The sequence below is a fragment of the Platalea leucorodia genome, assembly GCF_965183815.1.
Source record: "Platalea leucorodia genome assembly, chromosome: Z".
In the NCBI taxonomy this organism is placed as follows: Eukaryota; Metazoa; Chordata; class Aves; order Pelecaniformes; family Threskiornithidae; genus Platalea; species Platalea leucorodia.
Window position 1 is genome coordinate 81,434,666 of NC_138858.1, and position 25,130 is coordinate 81,459,795.

Consider the following 25,130-nt stretch of genomic DNA (forward strand, 5'->3'; position numbering starts at 1 on the left):
ACAGCTTAGATTGGGGTGAAATCCAACACGTGTGCCTTGCCTGGAGTGTAGGAGGTGATGGAGGTAGTTCCTGGGGGACTCTCCTCTGTGTGCTATTGGATCAGAGTACAAGAGAGTAGCAGGAAAGCCAACCACAAAGAGACTGAATAAAGGGGTAAGTTAAATTAACCCAGATGATACCATTTATAGATGTGGACCTTGGTAGATCTGAGCTAACAGAGTTAATTTTACTTGCTGCAGAATCACAGAATGGTTTGGGTTGGAAGGGACCTCTGAAGATCATCTAGTCCAACCCCCCTGCCATGGGCAGGGGCATCTTTCACTAGGCCAGGTTGCTCAGAGCCCTGTCCAACCTGACCTTCAGTGTTGCCAGGGATGGGGCATCTACAACTTGCCTTTGACTCTAAAGATGCAACATCATTTCTGTCCACTGTCACCCATGCAGGAGCTCTCAGCTTTGTACTGCAGCGATCTTGCTGAAGGCAACAGGAATTTTGCCTCCTGTTGTGCAGAGCATGGCTTTCTAAGCACTGCCTGTAACATAATGATTGCTCATACTCTGCCGTGAGTGGCACAGTGCCTGGACACGACAGTGCAGAATACTTTCATTTCTAAACAACTAGAAGAGAGTTTACTTTACTGACAGATAAAGATAAACAGGAGGAGGCAGCTGTAAAAAGAATTCCATTGACCACTGACCTGAAAACATGTAGCTTTCCATAAAATAAGCACAAACTAAATAAAACTGGATATTTAGATTCTGCAAAAATACTTCCTACAGAACCAAGCCAATTAATTTTAGAGGGTGATATGGACAGAATATGTGAAAAGGGAAAAGGCATGGCTTTCTAGGCTGAATTACCATACATTTCAATATGACTATGTGGACATCTTTACTCTCTCAAATTAGACCAGAGCAGATGCACTGACTGCTTCTGACCAAAGACACATGGACCGAAGATGAATTCTAACTCTGGGTTCACAAAACAAGCCCAGATCTACACAGTGTAGGAAGCTCCTATTCCAATGCCTTCAATAATCTAAAGAAAAGCGTTAGTGGCATAGCACTGGAAATAGGCCCGATTTTGTTGGTTCTTTTGGTTTTGGGGTAGGGGTTTTTTTGCTTGCTTTTGATCAGGTTTGGTATATACCTAAAACAAGTGTGTGTGAGGGGAGGGGGTGTACCAGGATGCCATCTTAGTCGATTCTCTTCTTCACTTGCAAAGATAAGAAATAATTTTAGTGATGGCTGCAGTTAATATATGCAAAGTTAAACCACTGATAAGATAGAGGAACTTAAAGCAATCTGAAAACTGATCTGTAACCTTCCAGAAAATAAAAATACTGATTTTTTTTTTTATCCTCCCCCATCATCTTCTCCACAACAGGTACCTGAATTTAAATCCAGTTGTTCTTCTTAATTGGAATAACATGCTGATAAATGACAGATATCTTGGGGGTTGGGTTGGCATCCCGAAATACAAGTGATTTGTTTACCTGAATTTGTCTACTGTTGAAATCTCTCAAGAACCCTGGTGCCTGAGATACCTGGGAAGGATGACCAAGCTCTGTACCTGTTCTCTTGAGATCACTTGCATTAAAGGTCAGATTGTCTAAGCACTAAGCTTACCTGCTACAAAGATGCATCTGAAGAGTATGTAAGAGGAGTGACCACTATGAGACATGTTATTAAGCCTCCTGCAAAGGCAAGTGAGCTCTTGGTGGTTGCAAGGAGGCAGCACTTATGGCTCAGCTTTGGTGATAACACAGCCTCGGAGAGCAGCTCGAAGCATGGACAGAGCTGGCTCATGTCAGTGAAAGATGCTGCACAGACACCCTTTGTCTCTGAAATCACAGATCCTTGCAGACACCCAACACAAACCATCTGATCCCAGGATGCTGCAGAGCATCCGCACCCTCTCACTTTCTGCTTAGCGGCACACCAGCAGTGCTCTCAGCCAGTATCAGCCTCTTCTCTTGATGCTGCAGGCACATCCAGGGCTGAGCTCATGGCACAGTGGCTTGGTTAGTGGTGGCAGACCTCTGAACCTTGGTTTGCCCCAGGGTTTGGATGTCTGAGTTGCTTGTGGATCAGCTGCTGGCATGTCATAGTTTGCAGTGTGGTATTTTAAAGCAAACCAAAGTTGACTTTGCTTCCAAGTTGCCGCTCTATGTTTGATCCATACCACATCCGTATAAATCCAATGAACTTGCAAATAGTAATTACAGAAGAGTGAAACACTGCTTGGAGAAGATACTGTCCTACAATCAAATCAGGAAACATTGTTTTTATTTTCACTTCCAACCGATGGACTAGATATTAATGGGAAATAACCGTATTTCTGAGCTGTATTTACAATGGTTGCCATATGACACTTCTGTCTAGTGGATTAGTTTGTCAGAACTGGCTAAAAGTTTTTCCTATGAAGCATACAGATGTGGTGATATCATAACATTTTAGAAATTCAAACACAATTTTTGCCAAGTTGTTTGTCCTATGAAAATTTCCAAAAAGTCCAGGAAAAACTGCAAACAGAAAGGAAACAGAAGTCCAAGCATTGCTTCAGATTATTTTGGGGATTTCCATTCAGGCTAGTTTTTTGTTCCTCATTTTCTTTAAGTTAAAAGTCTAAATCCAAAGCAAAATTATTTTTTAAGGATGAGAAAATATTGCTTAATGCCAAAGAAATTTTTGAGGTGACTGAAAGTGATAAACTTTGGATCAGCCTGAAATAAAGGCCTTCTTTTTTATTTGCCCTTTATTTTGTTTGTTTTCAACTAGCAGTTAAAAACCAAAATCTGTTCTCTCCTCAGCTCTGGTTATAGGCAAGAAGTGCCAACAGAGCTGCTGGGATTTATCCAAATGAAGCAATGAGGAGACTTTGACCTTTCCCCATCCTCCCCAGGCAGCCTGACTCTTCTGCCCTTGGGGCCTTCTGAGTATATTTAGGAAAGGTGAAGGATAGAAACTGTCTCAGAGGTGAGGTCATCTTTGATGAAGAGTTGCCTTAAAAGTTACACCTTTTGCCATCAGCATTAATAAGCTTTTTCATAATAAACTTTTCTTTTGTTGTTTTTACACTTGAAACTGTGATTTTTCAAATATTCTGATGAATAACTTGCATTGACTAATACCAGCTGATAGTTTCTCCATGCTTGTTACACAAGGTAAAATGTGACCTGCTTGGGCACCGTATTGGTGGCAAACCACCAGAATTTCAGTACTTGACTTCTATCTAGCGGACATCTGCCAATTTGGCTTAGCCGGGATCCCCTTGGGACACCCCCTTTTAATACCAGTTGGACTTTCTGTAACTGAGCAGAGCTACAAAGTTTTTGCTGGTGCTAACCATACCTTTTCCACTGGAGAAACAATATAGATAACATGTCATCATGAAAAAAAAAAAAAGGTGTTTCCCAATGCTACCATATTAGCCAGAGGCATTGTTGTTACCCTGTTAGTTATTTGGTTTTCTTTTTTTTTTATCATGCAGAACATACAAGCAAAAACTGGCTGACAAATATTATAGTTGCTTTCAAAATATGAAACAAATGGATCCTACAAACATCGGCCAACAGCTACATTCTGAGATTTGTTTTGAATGCAAAAGAGACAAGTGTGAGCTGAGAAATTAAGTCCCATAAATCTATCCTGTGCATATTGCCAGTTTATTTAAATGATACAGTGTTATGTTAGTTGAAGTGATCATAGGAGAGTGCTAATAGCAACTGATTAGTTGCTTAGGCGTATTTATTTAAGAAATATAATAGATTAAAAGCCTTCTGGTCAGAGTAGATACTCCATCATCTTTAAAGTAAAATTCCTCCAATTTACGACTTCTTTTGTCATAATTCAGGCTTTAAAACCATGAATCACAACTGAATTGCTGTTGACTGGGCTGTAGGCAGAGACATTTCTAACGACGATAAAAAGAATGTGGAAATTCATGATTGCTGAACTTATTTTCCTCTTCAGATAGGTTTGAAAAGAGAACACTGAAATGCTCATTTCTAATGTCCCCATGCCTCTGACATTTTGAACTTTAAAATATCTCTTTAGCAACTGAAAAGTGTTATCACATTATATAATAAAAGCATTTGCTTTACATTTTCATGGTAAGTCAGTGGAAAATGATACATGTTAAAAAGACAGCAATAACGTTTCTGTGAGCCCTATGTATTAAACTCTTCATATTATTTATTGCATTGACATTTTACATAAGCATCATGAATGTGATACTTCAGCATAAGTGATGTGTGAGGCTAATTATAAAAACACGGCATAGAAAGGAACGGAACAGAAACTTCAGCTACCGTGTGCTGATGGCCCCAAAGCCTGCAGAAATGGGAACATTAAAGGCTGATTGAGCTCATCGGGACTAGGAATATTTCTCTCACCTCTTTCACGGCAGCCTTCTGATAGTCATATTTCTGCACACCAGTGCCTTACCTCTGGGTAGAAAAACTACTTACAGAATAAGCTGCTAAAAAGAGAGAGTACGTCAAAAGATGACTTGTAATCTTTAAATTGAAGTGACGTTGGTCCCTTTTTCTATATACAGATGGCTGCTACCAAACTATGGTCTTTTCTGTGCATCACGGTATAGCCGAGTGCTTGCACAGGAACAAAGGCAGCCGCCCCTCAGCTGCTGAAAAGTTTATGTGTTGAGTTTATTTTCTGGAGGTGAGTGACTAGCTCAATCTCATTAACAAAAGATCTTGACTTCTTTGCCACAACATACAATGGTGATGGCATCTCAGTAGGGTGATGCCTGGTGTCTGTCATGTTGTTTGGGTGTGACAAAGAATAAAGGTGAAATCACACATTGTGCAAGAGCCGTGACATTTGCTCAGATACAGCTGAAGTGAACTGAATTTTATCTGCTGATCTCATCTTCCTCCTCGCAAATTTCCTCTCCAAATTACCATATATCCTTGTAGTTCATGTAATCCCCCATGTGCTACATGTGCCTTGTGACTTTAGTTCGTCCATCCACCTTGCTTTCCAAAGACACGCTCAATCACTGCTTAGTACTCGATCACTATGAGTTCCGACCATTATCTGACTCTTACTTTCACCCTGGCTGCCTCGTAAATGTTACACACAAGATGTAAAGGTTTTAAGTTATTGCTCAAAGGTGGAAGAAATACAGTATTGCTGCTCTACAGCAGTTGTGTATTGGGTGACCATCTCCCAGATGATTGAATGTATCTCTCACTGGGCATGAAGCTCTCTCAAGCTCCAAATACTTCTATCTGAAAAGTGATAATGTGATGTTTTACCATGCACTTAGAGAAATGAAATAATAGATGTTGTCGTTTTGATTTCTTTATATTAGAGTGGTGAGATGTATTTTATATCATATCCATTTCTGTTTTCATACAATGTAGAAAGATATTGAGTAGATAGATCTTAGCATTTTGTCCATGAAGATAGGTCACCTATTTCATACTAGTATGGGTGTAGGTCAGGGATGGGTAGTTGGAAAGGCTTTTGGGAATGAATGCTAAGATTTAGTGGATGATGCCTCATGCCAAACTAGAAATGGCTACAATATTAAAATATCTGCTCTTTTTAGTTTGTCTGGCTGCTAATAGACTATGTGTTGCTCTAAAAAAAAGGGCTGGCTGTACAACTTTTAATCTGAATAGGTCATTGTGTAAGCCTTTTTCTGTAAGAGCTTTCATTTGCTATCTGGGATCCAATAATGGAATTGCTCTGTATGTGGGAGCACTTTTTCAAGTTAGGAATATGAAAAACATTCTTGTGTGACTTGCTGCATGGCAGTAGAAATGTTAATATATGGGTAATATGTAAGCAGAAGGTCTCTAATATCAAATCGTTCTGAAGGACACGTGATCCATGGTTGAACTAAAGCTTCTTTATGCTACACACCAGCAGGAGTTGTGGTACTGGTGCATTTAAGTCACAGCTTCTCAGTTCAGAGCTTACTTTTATCGGTCCAGCTCTTACATGAACACTATAGCTGGGCTTTTCATAGGAGTCTGTGGAACCTGCTCATATCTTTCCTCCAAGCAAATGACAGATACACAGCGCAATCTCCCAGAGTGAAAATCTCACACTAAAATTGTGATCATTTTCCTCAGTCAACCATCAACATTGGCTGTGCCCATAAGGCAGCTGCAACTGCACTGACATTAGTTTCCTTCTATAATCTTTCATTCAAAAAAAACTTCACCTGTATACATAAAAGTGTATTTGTATGAGTAGCTACATCTAATTCTAATGATACAAAATTATCAGGATTATCAAGAAATTATAACACGGGGCTATATTCCTCTGTATTTAAAATAATACCTGTTTTTCCTATCTTGGGGATGGGCTCAGAAAACAAAAAAAGCCGCTGTTCAGTTTCTGACCATTCTGTAGAGGCACCATTCAAAGATACCTCCTGCTCTTTCTGACAGGCTATTGTACACATGCTATTAACACACTGATTTGTGGACTGATAGGATGAATGCCCAGGTGGTCTCCAGTCTCCCCAAGGAGCTCTCTCTCTTTCTCTGCCTTCAGGCAAAAAGAACCTCTTACTTAGATTAATGCTACCTTATCTTGCCTTTCTTCAAAGCTTGCCTAAGTCAAATCAGAGCTCAGCTTTCAGCTTGCAAACTCCGAGTTGTGAACTAAGCCCCTGAACTGAATGTTAATGTATTTTTTCCAAGGGTAATAAGCACGCAATAACAAAACCCAGGGAATGCTATTAGTCCTCTTGATAGGTGGAGTGTGTGTTGTATGTATGTATGTGTGGCATGGGTGCATGAACTCACACAAACAGGGCATCCTATCTTAGTCTATTAAAATAATTGCATTATTATGTGAAGAGCTTATTGCAATCCTCTGAGGAGGCTTAAATGCCTGGCCCTGAAAACATGCATTTCAGAAAGATAGCATTTTTCTATTTAAATGCTTTCAGGTTTCTTTTTATAGAAGCGTGAGCACAGTCAACATATTCCTTTTGTTTGACCTTTTTACTGAACACATCAGAGCATAGAGCTCTTCGAAGTCAATGGCAGAATCCTGAGGAAATTCAAAAGACTTGGGATTAGGACCTAGATATATATTGTAAAAAGAAACAAGAGATAAAGATACCTCCAATATTTTCTTCTTTTAAAAAATACGGCAAGTCTAATAACAAAATCTAATAATAACTAATACAATAGCAATAAAAATAATAAAAATGTAGTAAAAGTATTTGGATATGTTCTAACTATGTGGTTACATATACACATCCCACAAGCAAAAATTGCAAATTAAATCTTAAGAATCCCTTAAATTCTTTGGGAAATCAGAAAAATTCAGAGGTAAGTCTGCAATTGCTCCTGACAGTAGTTGCAGAAGTAACCTTCTATGAACCAATTTCTTTTGGTTCAGTGTTCCCTCCTTGTAGGTTATTCACTGCTAGAGAGACCCAATATCTGTTCCCTTTATCCAGAAGTTATTCCCTTCAAGACTTTGATAGCCAAATATTTTTTAAACTGTTAGAAGTTAAAATGTTGTCTTTAAGATGTAATGAGCCCTTCTGCTTTAACAGAGATTTCACACTCATGATTTTGCTCACTCTGTAGCTGACATCTGTAACCATGGCGCAGGCCCTTTCCCTGCGCCATCAGGTCCAGAACTGTGGACTATGAAGTAATGAATATTAGTGAAAAAATATTAGTTTAAAAAAAACCCAATGGTTTTGCTGTCTTTTTTTCCCTTCTGCCAAGAGAGACGGTCATCAGACTCAGCTGTGTGCTGTACCATCATCAGTGGTTGCACAGTACCCATGGTCACCTTCATCTGCTGCAAAAATGAGGTGCACATGGGGGATCGCCTCCATTGCATCCTCCCATGAAACCCCTTGTTCTCTCTCAGGGCAAGGGAGCCGTAGGTTACTTTGCTCATCCAGGATGAAGAGCATGCTACTGTTAGTTGGGTTCCAGCTATCTTTTGACAAAGTGAAGACTGTACATGAACACTGAAGAGCTATAGCACATAAGAAATTGTTAATTTTTTTCTTGACTTACATCTTTGCTGTTGCTTTGCTGCACAAACCATTAACTTTTATGCAAGGATTATGTAGAGGCTTTCATGTAAGGTATTTCTATCCATGTTATGCATGTTACTTTCAGTTTTAAAAGTCAATGAGCATCTTTGTAGCTTTCCAGCACCCAAAGATCATCTATAGTTGGATAGTTAATACATTCCAACAGCAGGACGTTATTGGGAGCTGTCTCAGGGATGGCACTTACATATCCCATGGGTATTTTAATTGTGACCCCAACTACAGTGAATAGTTTATTACTACTTTATACCCTAGGGGGCATTTTTGAGCTAGCTCCTTAATTTATCTTTACCATTTATTATCTGTAAAACAATGAAGCAAGATCTAAGAGTCTAAAGAGTTCATCAGCTTTCCTGCTTAAGAGAAGAGCTTTATTTACTGAACTTTTTTTGTTTGGATGGAGTTAACTCCATTCTCACGTCAAAAGAAAAGCTTCTGCAAAAAGTTTTAGCACAGCCCAATGAAAGTAAAAATCTTTTCTTCCTCTGTTTGCCTTGTTGAGCCCTCCTCTCTTTAGTTTCACAGTTGCTTAATTTAATTAAAAGAGAAACAAGGATTGTCAAGAAGATACGTGCAACAGGGGTATTAGCACCCATGATTCAGTCTCCCTCATGCTGATGAAAGTGATTATGATTTCAGAAACAGAATTAGTGCTGCTGAATGCACCTCAGACACAATCAGCTACTCTGCGGCACTGGGAATTTGAAGAACGGTCCTGTGAAAATAGATGTTGACAAGACCTCAGATCCTGTTCTCCATCAGCGCCCTGAGACACTGTAAGCAGTGGTGTGTGGGAACTCAAACACAAACCAAGAGTCAGGATTTTCTCGGCTTTTAAGTCAAAATAGAAGGATTGTTTGCCCAAGAAAAGGAGAGGCCCTGGAAGGAAGCAGGCATGTTATACATTCAAGAAAGACATGTATGAACAGAAGACGCTGGGCAAACTTTGGAGGAAGAAGCAAAGCTCATGGAAAAATTTCTCCAGTTGCCACTGACAAGTACAGCAGTAGATTTACCAGGGGCTAACAGGTCTCTAGGATCTGTGCTGGCCCCAAAGCACTTCTCTATAGGGTCTCCTGACGCAGTCCAGCATCTCTACAGCCCTCTCACATGTCCAGCAGTCCCACTGCCTGTCCAGGGAAAAATCATAGTCAATACAGCATCTGCAACAATAAACAAATTCTGGTCTTCAGACACAGATCACTTTCAAGGGATTTCATCAACATTAGAGACCTCAGCTTCAGCCCTGTATTCACAAACTGGAGCATGCTTTTTCTTGTCAGCTTTGAAATAGTGTACGTATGAAAACGGTTTTACCTTTTATCCATCCAACATTTGGTACTGAGCATTTGGTTTTTTTTTTTTCCCCCCACATCTTGCATATCTGGGTTGCATATAAGGCAACTACTGCAGTGTGTGGCTGCAGTGATATAATTAGTATTTGTTAATAAGGCACTGAATCTGTAGTACAAAGTGGTGCACTGGAAGTCTTCAGTGTGATACAGAAAGAAGCAGAATGGACTGGAATATGTTAGGAAGTTTTAAAAGGCAGTAATCCTGGGGGATACTCATAGACAGAAACAATCCAGCCCTCTGTGAATCAGAGTGAAATGACTGCGGTAGTGCAGGGAGTGGAGGATGATCAGCAGAAGTTACGCTACATGAAGGGTTTCGCTAAAAACGACTCAGACTTTTATAGCGCAAAAGTAAAATTACAACAAAATGCGTGAATTCTGAGGAAAAGCATTGTTCAAGCCTTTGTTCGTGTTGCTTTAAGCCTGTGAGAGCTTACTAAACCATTCCACAAATACTACATCATGTGTTCTCATTCAGTTTTAAAAAAATACAAATATCTGTATTAAACTGGACATCCCAAGGCACTCCACAAAAAAAATACCATACCCTGTCCTGCAAACTCAGGTCTTGGTCCTCATGTGACAGCAGTTGCACTAAACACAGAGGAAAGTGGCTGAGCACAAAAAATCATGCAAGACTTAGCAAAATTGGTGCCTCCAAGTTCACCAAAAAATGGAGCTAACAAAGATGGATGGATAAAAAGTGAAAGGGGCAATGGGAATGTGCAGGTATGAATGAGTATCTATCTGGTTGCATCACAGATGATACAGTATAAATACATCTGTGCACACATTAAAAAAATGTATAAATCCCCTCGTACCCTTTTCCCATTTGCATCCCACATGCTTCCGCTGAGCCACTCAGGACTGTGTAAAAGGGCCCACTGTTCGCCAGGAACCGGGGAGCCGGGGGCAGTTTCTGAGCTTGGAAAAAGCCACATTTCACTTATCTTTCCTCCTCTCCTCGCGCCCAGATGCTTTGCAAAACAAACAAACTACATATCTACATATCATAGCCAAAACTACGTATCAGACTACATTCACTGAAAGCCTCACTGTCTGGAGCTGTAAGATTCAGCAAACCTTGGCTGGGCTGTCCATGAGCCTGCTGCTTGATTTATGTTTTCAGATGGAAACTATATGAAGCTCTTAGTTATGCCTGGTTTTCTGCCAAAATCAGTTTGACCTAAACTAGGCTTTATAGAAACTTAAAGCACAAGGTGAAATGTCACGTAATCCACTGTAAAACCTAGCTCTATTTCTTTTTTTTTAAAGAAAGCGTACATTTTCTTGGGCCAAACTCTGAAGTTTTTTCTGATTTTAAACTTTCTCTGTGGGTGCTGTGAAAGGAGTAGCTGGAAGGCCCAAATTGGCTTTCCTGTCTTGTCTTCTTTCACGGCGTATTGGTTGAGTCTGATACCAAGGCAACAAAGAAGGAATGAATGTTGAATTGGGACTGAAAGTTGTCTGTTTTCAATAACAAGCACTATCTCTAGAGGAAAGGATCCAACTTTATACACGTGTAGGAGGCTGACAAGTTTCAACAAAACAAACGCAGAGGCAAAGAAATCATTGTGAGCTCTGAGCATCTGAAAAAAGCATAGATAAGAAGCCGAGCTGGAGAATATTCACTGATCTTGTCTTAAAAAAAAAATAATTGTGCATCAGCTTCCACCCCCTTTAGCCGATTAAAAAGAGCAGGCAGCGTTCATTAGAGACATCAGACGTTCGGCTTAATTATCGTAATTTGTAAGAAGGGAAGTGCCACCTAGTGGCACGGGTCGTGTCGCTGCTCCCGCTCAGGAGCTCAGCCTGCGAGAGGGAGCGAGTACGTGCTGCATTGCCAGAGGTCCCCACAAATTTGCTAAATACTCTAGCCTAATACATGCTATTAATGCTTCATCAAGTGCCGATGGGAATCATGGCACCAGGCAAACACAGGGGGCCTCCTAGTCTAATTTAGATGGGACAATAGGGCCCAGAGACCCAAGATGGATATCCCCAGTGCAGATGCATTCCTTTTAATTCTGTTTGGTTTACCAAATAGGAATTCCTCTAGGAAACCTCAACAAAGAAGTGGATTAATGAGAACCCTAGCAGAGAGTGTTTGCTGTATAAGCAATTCCAAGCCTAAGTAAAGCAAGGGGCAAAGTCTGATCAGCGTTCAGTACCAAACTCAAATAAATTCTGACAGAAGTGGGTGAAAAATGCACCAGCTGCAGGTCAGCAAGAAATGCTAACAACTCTCAAACACTGGCCTGCCTATTTTCATTAAAAAGCAAACAAAGAGCAAAAAAACCCACTTCTTTTCCCCCTGCCTTTTGTTGTTCTGTGGAGTTTGTTTTGACACTCGTCCTCCTTCAGCTATAGTGTCGCCTGGTTTCTTCCGTTTTCATGGCATCTTGCTGCTTCTCAACCCCCTCTACCTCTGCCTGGCTACATGCAAGATAGACTGCTCCTGTGATCAGGCCACGTTGTCTCTCAGAGTAGTTTAGCCTTGCTGCTGCCAGGTCCGTTCTCTGTCTCTGCTATACCAATGGCTCCTCAAATTCCCTGGCACAAAATTTTGCTTTTATGCGTAGAAGCAGGAAGACCCTCCTGCCCCAAGCTGCTTACAGCTGCTCCCCTGGAGCATACCAACGGGATCCTCTCTCCTCTTGGACTGACCTGAGTCTGCAGTGCTAAAGACTTGCTTAATGCAAGAGAGGGAGCTTGCCGTACTTCAAAGTGCTTTGTTGTAACAGCCTGGTCATAGTTGGCATGCAGCAGCTATGTCCAAAGGACCAGCCAGCTTTTGCTTCCCTATGAGTTATTGCTTCCATGCTATGGGATTTCCTCTAACATACACACTTTGCTTTCCTGATAGGCCCTACATATTTTGGGACTGTGGAATAGTTGGTAGGAACTAGCCAGAAGGCAGTCTGCACAAAGCAAACTCCCCCAAAACTATGATCTCTCCTACCATCCCATGACCAGCATGGCCCCTGGGGTGGCTAACTCCATCTTCAAATGGTTAGCTGTTTGATCCACTGCACACAAAAAAGTGCAATATCCTGCAATGTTGGTAATAGGCAAGATATGGAAGCTGTGAAACTGGGCGTGCTAGTGGGTAGCATACTGTTGGTTTCAGTAGAAACGCTTAAAACCATAGATTTCCTTATCCCTCGTGCATCTGAACCAGGGGAAGAAAAAAAAAAAAAGGAAGAAGGTGATCAAACAGCTTCTTTTTAAGTAGCTTTTCTTGGAATATTCTGTGCAATGATATAGCTGAGGCCAAAGACAAGAAAAAGAAATACGTCCCCTCCCAATCTGAGCAGACCCAGACCACCTCTCGTCCTTCAAAATAAAATAGCAGGCAGGTGGGTTTATCTATATTTGTTGTACCACAGTCTGCCTCGTTTCTTGGCTCACAGGACCATTACTGGTGGCGGGACCAGCAGGAAGGACCAACAGCGATTACAAAATGTCCGTATGGCAGCAGATTTTGGAGAGTCTTGAGGGAGCTCGTGCCCCCAGTGTGAGAGGTCCTTATCTGTTCTGGAGCATGTCACCAACCCCGTTTGCAAACTCACCACCCAGAAGAGATAGCGCAAGCTGCTATCTGAGCACTTTGGGCATGGAAATGTCAACTGCTGGGGCTATTGTGCTGAACGCATGTGCTCAGCCAGGTGTCCTGTTCAAAATAGAAAAGAGGACCGTTCCATTGCACTCCTGCCCCAGGCTAACAGCAGTAATAGGTCCACTGGCATTAGTAAAGAAAAATCTCACAAAGTTTGTGGTACTTTTGTCTGATTTTATACTAAAAAGGGCATTTTTTTAGCTCCTATAGCCAATGTTATAAACACTAAAGTTGTTCCCATTCTCCCTCATCCTGGGAGACCTCACTTACCGTGACAGAGGAAATCTTTTGCTGAACACCTGGGTACCGGAAACACTTCTTTTTATCCCTCCTTCAGCAGCTAGAGGATAATAATGGCATGTGTCTTCAGGAGGTGGCCATTGCTAACAGAGTGGCAAAAACTGGTGAGCAACCCTTGGTTATAACTGAGCCCTGCTGGTACTTGCTCGTAACAGAGACCTGGGGACAGTGTGAGGGGGACGTGGAGCTTGAGGCTCCTTGGGGACAGTGCCCCAATTTGGTCTGCAGAGGCATTTTAGTGGCATTGCCTGATGCCTGGCTTTCAGGGCTCGCCTGGAGAGGTGTTTTCGTTTGGTGTACCTGCCTGCCACAGCTGTTGCAGGCGGCATGAGCTGCAGATCATGATGCTGGTGCTCATGGTGTATGCCACTGATGGATTCTCACTTATTGAGAGTTCAAGGCTTCCCAAAACACTGAGCCCATCTTCATCTCGAACAATGAGATTGCTTTACAAATCACAGTTTTTTCTGTCTTTGATTATTTTTATTTGTGCATTGGGTCTTCAGGGCAAAGTTGCTTCCTCTTTCCAAACTTTTCTCTGCTACCACCACAATTCATGTTCTGTGTTAAATGCAAACGAGCTTCTTGAATACATTTCCTGCTTCAAGGCCTTTAAAAAAAAAGAAAAAAAGCGTTAAAAATCACAGAATTTTCAACAAAGCAGAGTAGTTTTCATCAAGGAGGGACTCCAGCAGCCTAAGGGTTGGAGGCTGTGCCAAGGCGTCATCAGTGGTGGGACCCGTAGCAGGCGGAGCAGAGAAGACATCACAGCTGCTGGCAGCATCCAAGACCATGTGCAGCCCTGCCTGCTCCTCAGCACCAAAGGGAGACGGTTCTCCAGTGGAAGGACTGATATTTCTCTCTGCTTTTATACCCATCCTTTCCACAATGAGCAAAAAAGGGTCACTTCCAACATAGGAAGTGATAAGCTTTTTGTGGGGTAAATGGTTGCAACTACCCAGAGAATCTTATAAATTGTCCAAGACATATTTGCAGACCCCCTTGCCCTTTTTATTTATTTATTTATTTTTCTATTTTAAATGAAGGTATCACAGACATTATCCTGGCCATGTCTGAGAGCCAGCCAGAAGACGTGGGATGCCAGGAATAGGCCTGCCTCAGCTCTTTCGACATGCTTACACTCTCTTTTTCTCAAGGTAGGTTATGACTCTTCTTGTAGACATGGATCTTCTTTCCTTGTCTGCTAACAGCTACCAAAATTTCCAACTTTTTATTTTGATCGTCTGCAAAAAGGAGTCCTTGGGGAAGAAAAGTAGAGATTTTTGGAGGACAAAGATAAAGCCTGCAGTCTCCCTTTCATTCTCTTTTTAGGGTCTTCCTGCTCTATTCCATTTCTTTGCTCCCCTTAACACATGGCAAAAGAGAAGAAACTATTGACTGACACTTGTGGAGTCAGCGGGATCTTTCTAGTGACTTCAGTGGGTTTTGGATTAATCACATTGCGAATGTTTGTTATTGCTTTAGCAAAGGATGAGAAGGCCCAGGAAAAAGAGATTAGTTAAGAAAATCTCTCTTAATCCATTTCAAGAGCTTGCCCTATCAGTGTGGAACCAGGCCCAGTGAGCTTATTCTTTGCACAATGGTGGTACCTTTGTATCATAAAAAGAAAAACGAAAAAAAAAAAAAGAGAAGTTATGAAAGGCTCATTTCATTTGGTAACAGTACGTGAACAAAACCACATTTGATTATTCAGGATTACTTCTGCACTAAAGCTTATGATGCAGCCACAGAGTTATCAAAACAAAAATAATGCATGTCCAGGATGGAGTTTATCAGAGGAAGCCCAGGACAGTACGGATTAGCACAACACTTGACTATGGCTAAGGCCGCCCCGTGCTGATAAGTTTCTTACTTTCTTTCCCTCTTGCTTGCCTTGTCCTGTGTTTGGTCCTCGTAGGGGTCAGCGTTGAGAAGGATCTCGTCAGTGACCTGCCCACCCTAACAACTCTTCCCCAGAATTACATAGCAACTATTCTTTAAAGAGTCAGATCTGGCTGCGTAAAGCAGACCGCTTTTTGAGCCTGACCTGAAGACAGAGCCCGATACTTTGGCTTACACCAAGCAGAACCAAACGCCACCAGCTTTCTGACACAGATTTTGGTGGGACTAGCCACTAGCATAAGTAAAAACATCCCAGCCTGGACCCTTGTCTCTGGAGTCAGGGCAGAAACACTGAGGCAGAAGAGAAGGCAGCATCAAAATGCAGGAGAAAAACATACCATTGTCTTTGCCATCATCAAGTGCTGCTGAAAGCCTCCATGTCCTGGACCTCCTCCTGATAAATTCTGTCCTGGAAGCTGACTGTCTTAGTGTAGATAATGCCATGTCTGCATCATTACATTTAATGCAGAAATAATACCTAACTATCAATTGTGGTTTGTTCTGTTACCAAATGAAACACTCTATTCATAGTTTTTCATAGCTGAGTGCTCTCTCCTCTGCTGCAGAAATATGGAGGAAAAATAGGTGGAGAAGGGTTTTGCCACAAAAGAAACATTGACATAAGCCATCAAGTGTTTCACTTGAGAAAGTGGTTGTATACACTACAGTTACTGCTGCTGCTAAGGTTGACTCCTTTGAAGAGTTTTAATTTGGTTCTAAAAACATATTTGACTTGAAGCGTAGGAAAGAGCAGGACTGGGAAAAGCTTTCCTTAAACACAGAATCTGAGAACTTGCAAAAGTCTATTGTTTCGAAAGATTTTGTGGTTTCTGAAAACACATTGGGTTTTAGATAACTGAATCACAGCAGAATCAGGAAGCAGCCTACTTTTCTGTACCTTTAAGAGGAAAATTGGACCGATGAACTCATTCTCAGCACAGCTGGCATGGTACAGCCCTTTGCAAGTAGATGGGAATGGGAAGTTAGACCTTCAGAGCTAGTGGCCAAGTGGAATAACTTTGCAAGGATCTTTGATTTGCCTGAACTGACCTTAGTACTGCTGGCATCTAAATTACATGAATTATTTCCTTGACTTTTACATAAGGCTTTTCACACACAGCAGCTCAGGAGAAAAAAAGCATAGGAAAAGATGAAGAAAAGGTGACTGTAAAGCCTCAAGAGACGGGTTGAGAGAACCTATGCCAGACAAATTACTTTTTCCTTGATAGACTGTATTTCAGATTCACAATATTCTTTCAAGTGATGGGAAGCTTTTTTTTCCACAGATGTTCAGTTTGATATTTGCACATTGGCTGTAGCCACAGTCTAATTAATTTCAGATATTTCAAAACAATGGTTTCTCATAAAGAACCATTTAGGGTCTGTGTTTCACATTTAAAATTATAATCATTGTTGTGTCAGTAACATAAAACCTGTGCTTAAGAAGTGTGTAATGAAAATAGTATTTTTCATCATCTCAGGACTACGATGTAGCTAGCAGGATTTTTTTTTTCTTCAGTGATATTGCTTTAGGATTGAGACAAAGCTTAAACATTTTGCCTTTGTTGGGTTTTCTCACACAAATCTGAACATCTGAAAACAATGATTTGTCATGGGAGACATTTGGCAGCCCGAGCAGAGGTTTACTGTTTTTACTTTGCCTGAAATATTTACAAAGAAAAATATCTGACATTCACAGTAAATCAATGTTTCAGGCCTCGGACATAACTCATGGAGGAAGTCTGCGCGGTCTCCCCGAGAGGAGAAAAGGAGATCCCGTTTCTGGATGTGTTTTGGTTCAGGGCAGAACCCTTCGCTCTCGAGGAAGAAGGGGAGAGTTAAGCGGGATGAAAATACCTAGGGGTTGCAGAGGTCTGTTTTTGTACTTGATCAGCTCCTCACTTTCCCCAGCCCTCCTCTCCATTCTTAAAAGCCCTGAGGGTCTCCAGTGCAAACCACCCTCCTTCCTCCAGGGTTTTCTTTCCGTCCCGGGCTGGGGATGCCCGGGATGAGTTCCTCTTCCCTCCCACCCCGGCCCCACATTTCTGGCGGGCGGCAGGAGCACACCCCGCACAGGGAAGGGGGGAGGAGGTCTCTGCGACCACCTTCACTATCTCCGCCTGTGCCTTTGTCTCACCAGCCCGAAAGTCTCTCCCCTCTCCAGAAATCTCCATCCCACCGCGGATGCAAACCACCCCTAACGCTTAAAGAGAAGGGGAAGGCGGGGGGGGGAACACACGGCTTCTCCTCTGCCTCCTCTCTTTGTCGCCTGCCTCGGTTTTCCCCCGCCGGAGAGGTGAGGGGAGGGGGGGGTCGGCTCGGCTCCCCCCGCCGCGGGGCTCCGCGCCTCCGGCCCCGGGGCCGTGAGGCTCCGCGGGGGCGCCGGGAGCTCCGCGCCGGGGGCGAGCGGAGCCGGGCGGCGGGAGCCCTGGGCGGGCGGGCGGGGAGCAGGAGGAGGAGGAGGAGGAAGAAGAGGAGGAGCAGGGGGGATGGGGTGGTTTCTGCATCCTCCGCTTTCTTCCCAGCTCCGTGAATGGAAAGATGGGGTGGATGGTGGAGGCTACAGGGGACAACAGAGCAACCTTCAGTTTGACTGTGACGCCTGATCATTTACGAGTGCCCCGTTTGTTCTGGACAGTGGCCTGGAGAAGGGCAGATGATACCCGATGACACGGGGTATGACCTGCCCTCCTTTCCTGAGGCCTGGGATGGTGGCAGGAGCCCCACCACTTCATCCAGAAAAGGGAACGGGCCACTGGGACTGGTGCAAAGGGCCAAATTTGTCCAGAGAGATTCCCGCCTTATGCATGTGTCCTCAAAGGGTTTCGTCTGCAGCCCTGAGAGGGGGCTGAGATTGTATGGGCAGAGGGAACAGAGCCCTAACCGTGCATCTCACACAACCCCCTTATGTCTGGGAGGGCTGAAGAGGCTTGTCTGAACCAATGTTGGAGAAATTCAATGTTAGTTTTCTCCTTTCATCACAACATTGTACAGACAAAGTGTGCGCAGCCTCAGCAGTGAGGGTTGCGGTCTACACATGGCAAGGCAGGGAAGGCCAGGCTGGCAGAACCCCCTTCCTGTGACTTAATATGAACTGCAATGCCTTTGTGTGAATTTGGGTCAAAAAGCCTGAAAAATATGCCTGCAACTCTTTATGGTGCCTGTTTGAAAGCACAAAGTTGCATTTCTGTCAACTGTTCCACTGCACAAGGTTTAAAGATTGAGAAATTCACAGTCCAGCATGGAGCAGGTTCAGTCTGTTGGGGTGGGGCATTGCCCAGGAGCCACGTGTGCCGTGTAAGGACCGACCCATGCAAGAGGAGCTGGAGGGACTGGTGCCGGGGGGGTGGCAGTGGTAGGGAAGCTGCTGCACACTGCCTACATTCACATGGGAGACGGGGATCAGCCTCTCTTCAATGCCCTTGCTAGCAAGTAAGCAATTGCAGATTTACCCTCCTTAAACGGAGGGAAGACCAACAAGCTCTGCGAAGGTGAGATAAGGGTTTTACCCAGAGGTCCAGCTCCGTTCACACCCAGGCCACAGCTCACACAAACCTGATCTGGTTTAAGCTGCCAGGTCTCCATTTCCCCCTGCTTGGCTGTCATCTCTTCCACCTCCCGCTCCTCCAGCTTGGCACTGAGGGCTGTCTTTGGAAATGAGGGCTTTGGGCTTGTCTCAAACTCGCTGTCAGTATAACTCCAGGGACAGAGTAGCGGAACAATAACAAGAGGCATTGAGGGAAAACTCCTCCTGCCTCTTCCTAGCAGTCGTACCTGGGGCTGCCAAAAACGTGCCCAGAGAGGTGTGATCAGACACACCTACTTCTCCAGGCTTTTCTTTTCTGGCTCCGGATTTACACCTTCCTGGAGGGGGGGGGATTGTGGCACATGCTCCTCTGAAAGAGAGTGTGCCAGAGGCACTGCTCTTGCCAGCGTTTTGTGCCTGGTGAAGGGTGCCTTAAGCGTCTACCACATACCAACATAGGTACATTTTGGGAAAGGAGCTGCCTGAGGAGCACAGCAGACCCTTTATTAATTGGTGAAAGTCCCTTGTAAAAGGGTGGTTTAGAGTTCTGCTTATGACTTCATCTCTGAGAAGTTTAGACAGCAAATGCAGAATCTAATCTTTAAAAAAAAGGGGGAAAAAGAAAGAAAAAACGAAAAGTGGCTGGAGATGCATAAAACTAGGGTGGAGAAGCTTGGCTCGGGAGGCTGCTGATGCGAGACTGCCTGTGAATTGGCACCGGCAGGGGAAGTTTGGAACAAGCACCGATATATTCTTTCATCGCAACCTCTGCTGAGACTGAGGAGGCAAAAGGGAAAAAGGGATCTCGGTCCCAGTCACTTTCACCATTTCCACCGGCTTCGGGAGCCGGGCTAGAGGAGGTCTCTCCATTCTCTTCCCGGTTAATTGTTTAATTGGGGAACAATGCTCCTTTCGCACCCGCTTGCCCCTCTCCCGGAGGGCCGATGCCGGGCGAGTGGTGGGACCCATCCCGGTACTTTCGGTGCCGTTCCTGGGCCGGGGTCTGCGGGGCTCCGGGGGGGTCTGCGGGGCCCTCGGGGGGGGGGGTCTGCGGGGCCCCGGGGGTCCCCGGGAGGGCGGGGGGGAGAGAGGCAGGCGCTGGGGGCTCTCCTGCTCCCAGCAGCTGCGGGAGCTTTGCAAATTGCAAGGAGGCTCTTGCAAGAGCTTGTGAACCCTCCTCTCCCCGAGCCAGCGCCCCTCCTCTGCAGCGCTGACGGTACAACGATATAATAATGATGGGTGGCTGAGGCTCGCATTTGAACTTGCAGGCGAGCTCCCTTTGCCCACAACTCGGTTCAGGCTCCGCAGCTGGGAGTCAGGTGCTCGCCGGCGGGGAGGGAGGGGAGACCGAGCTCTGGGAGAAGGGGAGACCCCCGGAACCACCGTCTCCTTCCAGCACTAACGAGGGGATTTACTCTTTCATGCGGCCACTGGGATCTCTGGACTAGCCCAGCCACCACGTTGTGATTTTTTGCAATCTCTGCAATACACTACCTTTTAAGGTAACTATAACTCTTTTAATGCGGGTTGTTTTTTTTGTGTTTTTCTGTTGTTTCTTTTTTTTTATTTACCTATGATTGCCAGCAAACACCTAGGGTAAGATTTAAAATGATTGTTTTACTGCTGGTACCTGTAAGGACAAAGAGTTGAACTACAAACCTTAAACGGGAGAGAATAGCGATGATTGGTGAATTTAAACAACCTGGGGTAAGTTCAACGACACGCGGGGGGAGAGGAGAAGGGATGCTAGGGGACCCACAAAAATCCCCTGGTGCAAAGAGGAGAACAAAGAAAACTAGGAAATAAAAGACTTTGGGGTGGGATGCCTGACAGAAGTCTTTGGTACTGGGTGTTTGAATGGCCGGGAAGGTAGAGCTGCACCTTGGTGTGCGATGGGGCTCAGGAGGGAGAAAGGAGGAAGCTATTTCGTACGGGTGTTAAATACACAAAGCGCCCGTGTGGCAGGAGGGACGAGAATGGACCTTTCCTCCGGCCACCAGGTTTTCTTGCGCTGGGAAAGGCGTGTGCTCAGTCTCCTCCGCTCTTTTGTGTTCCCCCATTTCCTCCACCCTTTTTTTCTTTTTTTTTTTTCTTCTTTCCCCCCCCCCCCCCCCTCTCCTTCCCCTGATGTTCCTGGAAAGCTGCTCACGGGGCAGAGCGGGGCTGAGGTGCTCAGGCAGCATCATCTCTCCAGAGGAGAAGGAGACGTCCAGAGGCGTTCTCTGAGCCACATTTTCATTGCTGAAAGGGGGGCGGTGGGTGAGGAGGAGGAGGAGGATCAGAAGGTCAGTGGAGCAAAACGCCCCTTTTTACACCCACGGCCAGCTTCTCGGGGCACGGGCACTGCCTTCCTCCTCGGGATTCGCCTTTGTTTTACACAGAAAAAGTGAGAGCATCGTGGAAGGAATTAAGGGAGTTTCGACGGCGGGAAGAAGCGGGTGGGTGTGTGTGGGGGGCCGGCATCGGCAGAGGGTCGGGATCCCCAGGGCAGGGGATGGGACCCCGCGGGCAGCCGCCATCCCGGAGGAGATCCCGGCGGCCCCCGGGCACCGTCCCCACACAAAGGGGCGACGGGGAGCGGGCGAGGGCCGGGGCCAGCCCTCATTGTCCCCCTTGTCACGTCCTCCCCGGCCACCCCCTCTCCCTCCGAGCACTGGCTTTCGGGATTAAGCCCGATGGCTTTTTTTTTTTTTTTTTTTTTTTTTCAAAGGGATGAGTGTTGAAACGTGTTGCAGAAGCCTGTCCCAGGATGGAAAAGTGTAAATGTTGGGAGGGTTTGGGATTTTTTATTTTTGTGGATTCTTTTTTCTTATTTTTGCTTGAAAAGGCTGAGCGAAAGGGGAAGTTTCCTTCCCAAAAGGAGTAAGACTTGGCGGAGTGAAAGGGGCGCAGCGCCCGGCGGGGAGCCCTGCCTGTGGCGACGATGCACGTTGGCGGGGCGGACCCGGCAGCCCCCGGGACCGCGCTGCCGGGCGGGGCCGGGGGGAGAGGCTCTGCCGGGGCCTCGTCTGTGGGGGTCGACGACGAGCGCTGCTCAGACGTGTCCTGGGTCCGCCGGGGGGGTGCGAGGCGGGCGGAGGGAGGACGGGTTGGCGGGGGGCGGCGGGCCGGGGCCGGGGCCGGGGCCGGGGGGTCCCGCCGCGGGCGGGCGCGGCCCCGGCCGCTCTCGAGGAACGGGACGGGCCGGGCGCGGCGGCAGCACCGCGGCGCCCCCTGGCGGCGAGCCGGCGCGCTGGTCGTTTCTGTAGTGGCTCGTTTCCCGCCAGAGGGCTCCGGTTTCCCCTCACCTTCAAGAGGAGGGGAAAAAAAAATGATAATAATAAAATAATTTTTAAAAAATGTCGCCGCGGCGTTTCGGGCTCTTCCTCGCGCTCCCCGGAACGACGCGGGAGCCGACACCGTCGATGGCCCCCCGTCGGGTGGTGGTTGACAGCGGGGCGGGACCGGCGAGTTTCCCGCCTCCGGCCGGGCCCTCCGGCGGCGCTCAGGGCGGGCGGCCGGGCGGGGGGCGCTGGTCGCGGCTGCGACGCCGCCGCGGGGCCCGGCTGAGGGGGGATAAGAGCGCCCAGTGCTAACGCCCGACGCTGGACGAGCCCGTAAACGCGCCAAAGAAACCCTCGTCCAGCCAGCACACTGGTCCTTGCGCTGAGCCCCGCGGTGGTGGCGCAGTGCCCGCCGGCGCCGTGAGCTGCATCGTTACATCCTTTTCCCATTGCCTCTCCTCGCACGTGCCTCTTGCGCCCTTCACCGTGCCGGCGGTGCGGGTGCTGGGGAGAGGGGGGGCAGAAGAGGTCCACAGCTCTCCTGCAAAGCAGGCTGGCGGGCAAGGAGGCAGAGCCGCGTTCGGGGTGAGGCGGGAAGGAGCACGGGGCGCGCCTGGCTCCGCAGGCGTGCGGGCTCTGCGGGCGCCGCTCCATGCGCTGCCTCTGACAATTTTCCGCTGCTTCTCTGTGAGGCCGTCCAAGAGCCCAGAGCCACTTCTGGCATAAATTAGCGCAGGCCTGGGAGGGATGTCCTCAGGCGGCGGCTTCTCGGCAGCTGCCAGAGCGAGGAAGGCCAGAACACGCTGTGCTCTGGTCACTTTTCCCGTCTGCGCCTCTGCCTGCGCTGGGGGCTGGAGGTAGGGCTGCTCGCCTTGTTGGGGCTGCAGCGTGGGAAGAGTTCCCCCTGCCGCTGCTGGTGCTGGAGGTGGTGAGGAAGCGAGGATGCAGATGCCCCTAGAACCTTCTCGGAGGCCTTAGGAGGACCTTTGCAAGTGATAATGGGCTAAGTGGACGCCACTGATGTATCAAATGCAGGCCGAGTCCACCATGTGGCAGCACAGTGGGCTAATTAATCACATGGCAGGGACGTGGTGAAACTGGCAAAGTTAATTAGGCAGCACTTACGGTGAGGTTGATACATGTCAGCAATTAACAGTCAGATGACATGAAAGGATCAACGACTGCAAAAGCAAAAGAAAGTGCAGACTGTGTGCATTTGAGAAAGGATAGCAGCTGTGAACGTTTCCGGCAGAGCTCGGAAGGTAGCAAGATGTGTGCTACGTCTGGGATTGGTCATTTCTAGCTTGCTGGGTTTCACTGGAAAGCTGTGTAATTTATTGTTTTACCCATTAGTAGGAGCAGCAACCTCAATTCACTTCTCTAGTGCCAGGTTCTGTTAGGGTTCCCCCCCCTTATATACTTTTTTTTTTTTTAATGTGAACCTGACTTTCATTATGGAGGCAAGGAGGGTCAATGGGCAGAGGCTGCTTTTTACGTGTTTAAGGAACATGTCCAGCTTTCACAATACAGCTGTAGAGCATGTGCTGAATCAATCTCAGTGTGACCTGAGAAGCTGCAGCCTTTAAAGACAGTGTCACCTCTATGACAGTATATAACTTCTCATTGTCCCAACTTCAGAGAAATTTGGAATAGTTTTTGGATGGTAGATTTTAGTCTGTTGCACATCAGGACAGTTCACTGTCTTTTTTAACCTGGAGTTTAAAACAGAGAGACATGATGTTCTCCCATCTGGTTAAATTAAAATAGCATTGGTGTGAGATCAAGCTTACATTGTAAACTAAACACGAGCTGGAATTTGATCAGAACTTATTGCTCCTACGAGTTTTTGCTGTGGTAAGGCAAGGTAGCAGTGCCTGCAAAAATAGAAGCCCTGCTCTGTCCCCACAGAGAGAACCTCTGCTGCTGTTTTTTAAAGATGTGAAGTTTTTCAAGGACTTGGCATCTTTTTGTTAAAAGACGGTGTGCTCAGGGTTGCATACAATTTAAAAATGTAGTGCAAATTACTGCTGTAGATTGGTCTGCCTGTAGTAGCTCTTAATAAAATGGATCAGTCCAGTTGGAAACTAACCAGCAGGCAACCCAAGTTTGGTCACATTAAGTGAGATACTTTTTTAACAGAAGGTGGAAATTAAACACTTACTCAAGTCTTGCAGTCTTGAGTTGGCAGGATTTTCTTACTGTGTCCATAGTATTATAGCTTTCTCTTACTCTAGGTGTAGTGACACCAAGGGGAAAAAAAAAAGCTTGTGGAAAAAGGTAGGGTTAGAAGGATTTTGGCTAATTACAGTAGACTTAGAGGCAGTACGGCAGCCAGCCAGCAGAGGCCTTTGCAAATTGCAGAGTGCAGGAATGGGAAATATAAACCAGTTTTAGAGCAGGGATTTTGCTCAGGAGGCTACAAGGGAGCACAGTCAGCTGCAGCCTCTGCCAGCAAAACAGGAGGAGGCAGGAGCAGTCACATCTGATAGCAGTGGCCTGGAAATGTGGGCAGCACTGCACGGGAATCAGGGTGCTAGGTGTAAGCAGCAGCTTCTGCCTTGCCTGTGACTCTTGAGGAGGATTGCTGGTACCGGGTCTGCAGAGCTCTGCTCTCTCCTAAGCTAGGCTGCCCTGGGGGGCTGAGTGAGGTACTGCCGTTTTGATCTTCACGCTGTCATTTGGAGACGGTGTCAGGGGTAATTGCACATTTAGTTCTGGCAGCTGTCGTGGAACAGCACTCAGTAACCTAGGGAATGTTTATGGCAGCCCACCAAGAACCCGAGTGTGGAAACCCTCGTGCATGGAGGGTTGCATGGGAATCATGCTCGTGAGCGTAAGGGCTGAAAATCAGATCCTTCCCCCAACATTTTTCATTGCTTGCATAAGCACCTCGGGGTAGAGGAGGTTTAGAAAAAGAAAAGGGTGAGAGATGATTTTCCGAGGGTTGGGTGGGGATTTTTGGCAGGTGTCTCATATTAAGCTCCATGCTTAAACAGCACGATTTTTTTGAGCTATCTGAGCTCTTGGTGCAGCAGGTGTAATTCCTGCACTACTCAGTTAAAGGCTAAGTAGCCATCATGGCCACGAATGCTACCT

At 45.9% G+C, this 25,130-nt stretch overlaps 1 protein-coding gene across 2 annotated transcripts in view; it reads left to right on the forward strand.

Moving 5' to 3' along the window:
• The first annotated feature begins 20,187 nt into the window (after positions 1 to 20,187).
• VCAN (versican) overlaps positions 20,188 to 25,130 on the forward strand; it is a 112,611-nt gene continuing 107,668 nt past the window's right edge. For both annotated transcript variants that reach the window (XM_082337140.1, XM_082337141.1), the window contains exon 1: positions 20,188 to 20,273. The gene's annotated coding sequence lies outside the window, so the exon portion shown is untranslated. The remainder of the gene's footprint in view (positions 20,274 to 25,130) is intronic.